This window comes from Notechis scutatus, chromosome 14 (genome assembly GCF_049901735.1).
Source record: "Notechis scutatus isolate UNSWTSFEM ecotype Mainland chromosome 14, rNotScu1.2, whole genome shotgun sequence".
NCBI lineage: Eukaryota > Metazoa > Chordata > Lepidosauria > Squamata > Elapidae > Notechis > Notechis scutatus.
In genome coordinates this window covers 1,379,871-1,386,858 of record NC_142022.1, presented here as the reverse complement: position 1 = coordinate 1,386,858, position 6,988 = coordinate 1,379,871, and positions in this window count along the sequence as shown.

The following is a 6,988-nucleotide window of genomic DNA, read 5'->3' as shown; positions in this document are numbered from 1 at the left end:
TGGGGGAGCTGGCCTGACATCGAAAGCCGGAAAGTTTTGTGCCCTTGTTGTCTCTCTTTGGGGGACGTGTGGTGGGACTCCGATGGATCCCCCCCTCTCGGCTGATGGGCGGGTGTCTTTCCCTAGCTGAGCCTGCTCTCCTGAACCCGGACCTCCTGCTCTCTCTCCTTGGGGGAGAGACCAAGTCCGGGGGGGCTGGAGGGGGCTGGGGCGGAGGGTTGGGAGGAAGCATTCAGGTCCCCTTTTCTCCTCCTCCTTCTTCTCCTTGCCAAATAGGCTTTTTTCTCCTCTCCTCTCCTCTCCTCTTCAGTTCTCTCTGCAGCCATTTCAACCCTCTGCTTTTTTTAAACCCCTCTTGACGACCATTTGGAGGCCACATGCACCAAATTGAGCTGGGGTGTGTGTGTGTGTGTCAAGGGATGTTTCTCTCCCCCCACCCCAAGTCTCGGTCACGTCTTTTAAGACCCTTCCTCTCCGCCTCTCCCGAAGTCCATCCGCCTGGAAACTTTGGGTCTTTTCCCCCCTCTTCTTTTTTACACTGCAGTTTTGTGGTCCGGGGTGACCCCTCCTTGATTGAATGGCTTCTGTTGAAAGTGGTGTGTGTATGTGGGCGCTCCTGTCTCCTGTAACCATTTTCTTAACTGCTTTTTTTGTTTTTGTTTTGGTTGTGTGTGTGTGTGTAAGGACAAAATCCGATTCAGAAAAAGATGGGGTTCCAAATAAATGCCGCTTTTAAAATAGCCCCGTTGCCCTTCTCTGCCTTTCCTTGAAAGGGTCTTTTGGCTGCCGGCAGGGGAAGGAAAGGGGGGTTTTCTCTCCCATTTCGGCCCATTGGGTGGCAAGGCGGCGTCATCGTGGGGACAATTCTGGTGAAAAGTCACAGAAATGGTCCATAACACAAGTCAAAGAGACCTTTTTTTTTTTTCCTGGCAGTGGCCACGAGGTTTTAAGCCAGTTTCCTGTCAAAAATTAAGTTGTTGACAAAGGACCGTTGATATATTATTAAAAAAGGAGAAGTGGAGGTTCCTCAGCTCTGAAACGGCCCCCTTGCACCTTTCTCATAGACGAGACTCGGCTGGCCAGAAACGGGAGCAGATACTCCGTGAGCAGCAACGGTCGGTCGCAGTGGTTGGCTTGGTGGGCCATAAACCGTGGTTTATAATAGCCCCTGTCCGCTCGTTCGATACGGCTAAGCGAACAGAGCCGTGATGGGCTTCGGGTGTTGTGCAAATAGCCACACACACACACACACACACACCCTGCTTTAGAGAAAGCCGAGTCCGGCTTCCACGATGGAATAAATCAAATTCCGTGTTTCAGGAAGGCCTCTTTGGGGAACGGCCTTCTCCACCACCTGAATACAAAAAGGCAAAGAACAGGCTGTTCTGAGCCTCCAGCAGTTTGCAATTGTCTCGACTGTCCCCCTTGAATCGGCCCAGAAGTGGCATTCATAAGCCCGATTTTGGGGGGGAGGTGGGGGGGGGACGACAACAGTGCAGTCCAAAGGGGCCGAAACCTGCGCTGGGCTTTTGTTTCCCGAGCCCCTTGGCTGTCCCTTTTCTCCCTCACCTCGGCCAAAAACACGGCTGGCGTGTGGAGCGAGACCTTCCCTGTTTCTGGCGGAGGCTGGAGAATCTCAGTTGGGCAGCCAAGGGGGAAGGAGGGGGTGGTTGCTTCTGTTTTCCCTCTCCCTCCCACGACAGGCCAGCCAGGGGATGTGGGAACAACAACCAGGGCCCAGCCAAGAGGTGGGCTTAGAACCAGGGGGGTCTTCCACCTTGACCGCTTTAAGGCTGCTGGACTTCGACTCCCACAATTCCTCCTCCTCCAGTCAATGTTAGCTCAGGAATTCTGGGAGTGGAAGTCCACCAGCCTTAAAACTTGCCCAGTTTGAGGGCCCTTGGCTTTGAATAAGGAGCTTGGGGTGGAGGGAAGGGGGGGGTCCTTCCTCCAGTGCAGTCTGTCAGGGGGCTCAGCAGAAGGCACCCCGAGAGCCCTTCGGTTTTATTTAAGTCTGCCTCCATCAAGGGATGGGAGTTGTAGTCCAGAGCGCGCCCCTCCCCCCTTTGTCTTTGCCAAATGCATCTCTTGGCCTCTCTGGCTTTTCAGGTGTGTGGACTTCCAATTCCCAGCATTTCCCCACTTCAACTTCCAGGGTCCGTGGGTGTTACGTCCTATGGACTTCCAACTCCCAGGATTCCCCAGTCCCCAGGCAGGCTGGGAAGTCCATCAAATGTAACATCCACGGATTCTGGGAGTTGGAGTCCATGGATCTTTAAAGGCCACGAGAAACGTTGGGCACAGAGAGAAATACGCTAAGGGAACTTGCTGGGTTTTTACTGTATACCGGATGAAGTTTAATTATAGAACAAACCACAATAGGCTTGTTGACCCCGAACACCCAAGGCCACAGGCCATTTACAGAAATGGATGGGCCCAATGTTCATTCTTCATTGAACTTAAAGGAGCATCTCTAAAAACAGTTACTTGTCCTAGGAGAAAACGGGCGAGCTGATCGACCTTTGCAAACCAACTTCAAGCCAGCTTGGTTGCAAGTCCTGTTCAAAGAGAACTGGACTACCTTTGGGGTTGTAGACAAAGCCACCAGGCTGGACTAAAGCTCCTGGGGGGGGGGGGGAAGGCTCGGATATCTCCTGTATTTATTAAAATAGAAATAACCCCCACATTTCTTAACAGTAGAAATGCTCGTTTTGAAATGGTGCGCTGAATTGTCCCAGGGGGTGTGTGGAGCAGGAGCGGATCTGCCATCCTTGAGGATCCTGCATAACTTTCTGGCCGATCGGATTTCAGCTCCCAACTGGCCCCCCGTTTCATATTTGACCTTTAGCAGGCCGGAGAAGGTCGCATTCGCTCCTTGTCTCCTCCTTCACAGCTTGGGGTGACTGAGAAAGGGTTCAAGTTCCCGACTGCCATTTTCGGACAGGGTGGGTTTCTGAGCCGCCTAACAAAATCCACCCTGGGCCTTCTCAGCCACCAGATCCTTCCTCTCAAGTTCCTATAGGGTCACCCCGTGTATTTATCATTTGGGAACCTCGGGCGGTTGAAATTCACGGCTGCGATCTGCTACGCCGGTTTTTCTGAGCTGGCTGGGGAATTCTGGGAATTGAAGTCCACAGGTCTTAAAATCTGGCCAAGCTTCAGAAAGACTGCTATCCTGGGCTAAAAATGGCACAATTGATCCGATTGGGCTGGGATCTCGTTGCCTCCTAGATCCTTTCAGGGAATCCTGCTTAGAAACAGTCATGGCCAGAGGAGAAACGGCTATGACACTGAAGCTGTCGACTCTGAGTATCAAAGCTTCCTTCCTAATACCTGTTTTAAGTTGGCCTCCTGTTTAAAACTATAAGGACTAGAACCTTTTATGTCAAGGACTGATTTTCATGGGACCCAAGTCACTTTATCTCAAACCTGATAAAACTTTCAAAAGATGTTACCACGGCTGTCTGGTGGGTCAGGGGGTCCTTGATTTAGTACCTTCCAACTCCCATAATTCCTACTCGAAACAGAGTAGCCATGCCAGCAAGGGACTCTGGGAATTGTAGTCTAAATACCTGGCGCGCACATGGTTGTGAAACAGTTCCAACCATTGTATTTACCTGCCAGTTGTCCAGCATCCAAATGTTTATTATATGACCATAGGGATGCTGTAATGGCCATAAGTTTGTAACCGAATGATCGCTAAAAGAATGGTTGTAAATCAAGGACTATATAGGGTGAAATATTTGGGGGATAAATAAAAATTTGGTTTCCTTATGGACATGTCCACCTCAGGTATACAGTATTTACATGGGAATGGAGAACATCATTCACATGTAAAAAAAAAAAAGATCCATGTAAACTTTAACATCACAAAAAGATTGTAGCTATCCAAAATTGCTAAGTTCTGTATCAGTTGGTATTTTTTATCATTATCAGCGCAAATAGGAACCGAATTTAGCTGTAAAAGACCTTGGGCTTTTTGTGTCCTCCCTTGGAGGTTGTGCTCGGTTGCCTTGGGATCGGAGCTGGATCCAGCTTGAATGGTTTGCACTCCGTCCTTTGAAAGCCGTTGACCAGCTCAGCCTTTTTCCTCCTGGACAATTCGGTGGTGGGTGTGGAAGTTTCATAAGTTGGGTTTCATCTGCCGTGGATTGCTCCTCCCTTTTGGGGAGCTACAGAGGCCCCGTTTGCAAAATGAAAAATGCGTCGAGTGGACGGCAAACCCCACAAGAATGGAAAGTATACGGAGTGTACATCTTATGGAAGGCGATGCGGCGAGGACACAACATTTTTTCATCCCCAGACCACCCTTGGATTCGAAAGGGACAAAAGGGGTTGCAAAGCTAGCTTGGTGGTTGCCCTTCACTTCCAATCCTCGGTTCTGCTGCCTGTTTTCGTGGATCTCTTCCCTGCTTAGAGCACCTGACACCCAGAGCAACCTTGCAGTCACATGCTTGGCCTGGAAACGCACCGGGGTTTGGTTTTGTTTTTTGCTTTTTAGTTGGCAGGTTGTCCTCGACATACAACAGTTCATTTAGTTAACCATTCAAAGTTAAACAGCACTGGAAAAATGAGACTTGTGACCTTTTTTCACAGTTACCACCTTTGCAGCTTCCCTATGACCACCATAGTGATCCAAATTCAGAGGTTTGGCAACTGGTTCACACTTACGACGGTTGCAGTGCTCTGGGATCACGGGATCCCCTTTTGAAACCTTCCCAAAGTCAGCGAGGAAGCCAGATTCACTTAGCAATTGTGGTAAGAAAGGTCTTAAAATGGGACAAACCTTTCTTAACAAGCGTCTCACTTAACAGAAATTTTGGGCTCAACTGTGGTCATAAGTTGAGGACTGTTATTTGTTTTTTTTAATTTATATGACGCCTTTACTATTTTTACAAATAATTCCAGGCAGCAAACATTAGCCAACACACCTCCCTCCTATTTTCTCCACGCCAACAACTCTCTGAGGTGGGTCAGGCTAAGGGAGAAGGAGTGGCCCAAAGGCACCCAGCTGGCTTTCATGGCAGGACTTGAACTCGCGGTCTCTTGCTTTCTACTGTGGTGCCTTAACCACTAGACCAAACTGACTCTCTTTCAAGGGGTTTTGGGGGATCTGAACAGCCGATGCTCAGTTGTAAGCCCGCTGGAGGGACTCGACCTAAAAGGCCAGGGGGGAGATGACTACATCTCCCAGACTGCCTTGGGGCAGACTTCACAGGTGGAGGGGCCTGAGGTTGGGCTAAGTGGTCCAGGCTGCAGCCAGCTGAGCCCGGTGACCTTTCTCTGAAAGTCACTATTTATAGGCATGCCAGTGAGTGACAGGCACAGTGTGTGTGTGTGTGTTGTGTGTCTGTGTGATGTGTGTCCCGATTCTCTTGCCAGGAGTTTAGGCTGGAGGAATCCTGGCAGCTGCCCCGTCCCTTCCCAGGATCGCCCAGTGCCAACAAGCCGCTTCTCCATCACCCAGGAGCTCCAGGCCTTTTCGAGGTTCCTCCCCATCCATAACAAGATGTACGGCTGCCAAGAGGCCACCCCACCCTCAAAGAGTTTTACAGTACATGGCATGATCGTGCTGGCTGAGAGTGATGGGAGTTGTAGTTCTGCAGCGTCCAGAAGGACTTCAAATTGCCTCAGGTTGGCTGAAAGTAGATAAAGCCACAGCTCGTGTCCCTGTTTGAAGCCGGCCGCGTCTTTACAGTATAACACTTAGAGTCATGAGGACTAGATGCTTGTTCTCTTTGAGAACTAGTTGCTGTGTGCCTCTTGGGGTCACACAAATACACACACACACGAAACCAATACAGAAGGCAGATGAGATTCTGCCGAAATGTCGCTACAACTTTAAAAGTACAACTATAATGACGTGGGAAAATACCCTAACAAAGCTGAATACCATACATGTAAGTACCTGCGAAAACTTAAAAAAACGTGTGTGTGTGTATATATGTGTGTGTGTGTATGGTATTCAGCTTTGTTCGGGTATTTTCCCACGTCATTGTAGTTGTGCTTTTAAAGTTGTAGCAACGTTTCGGCAGAATCTCATCTGCCATCATCAGGCTTCTGTATTGGGTTCATGTGTGTGTGTTTGTGTGACAGCAAGGGGCACAGCAACTAGTTCTCAAAGAGAACAAGCATCTAGTCCTCATGACTCTAAGTGTTATACTGTAAAGATGCTGCCGGCTTCAAACAGGGACACAAGCTGTGGCTTTATCTACTTTCAGCCAACCTGAGGCAATTTGAAGTCCTTCTGGACGCTGCAGAACTACAACTCCCATCACTCCGTCAGCACGATCATGCCATGTACTGTAAAAGTAAACTATATATAGCTGTATTCCAGTATTTGAGGGGCTGCCCCAAAGAAGAGATGATACTGAAGGCAGGACAAGAAGCAACTGATGGAAACTAATCAAGGAGAGAAGCAACGATGGAACTAAGGAGATAATTTCCTGACAAAACAATCAGGGGAACAGCTTGCCTCTAGAATACAGTAAAACGAAGTTGGGAGGGACCTTGGAGGTCTTCTAGTCCAACCCCTGTTCAAGCAAGAGATCCCCAACCATTCCAGACAAATGTCTACGGAGATTCTCAATCATTCAGGTCATGATTATCCCCAAAAGTTGTGGGTGCTCCAATATTGGAGGTTTTTAAGAAGAGATAGGTCAGCCACCTGTCTGAAATGGTACAGGGTCTCCTGCTTGAGCAGGGGGATCGACTAGAAGACCTCCAAGGTCCCTTCCAACTCTGTTCTTTTCTTTCCCTCGGGAGCGATAGAGGACTCTTATGGGTGACTATTTGCTCACCGGACGGCTTGCTAACAACGCTCATCGTTTCCGAGGCCGACGGGAGCCACCCCGAATCAGCCCCGCCGCCTTTGACTTCGGCGGCCAGATTGCGGGGACGGGCACCCATAGAACCCCGGCAGGCGGGAGGGGCCTCGGGACCCCGCCCCCTCATGAATAATGCATCGCCGGGGGGGTTTAAAAGGCCG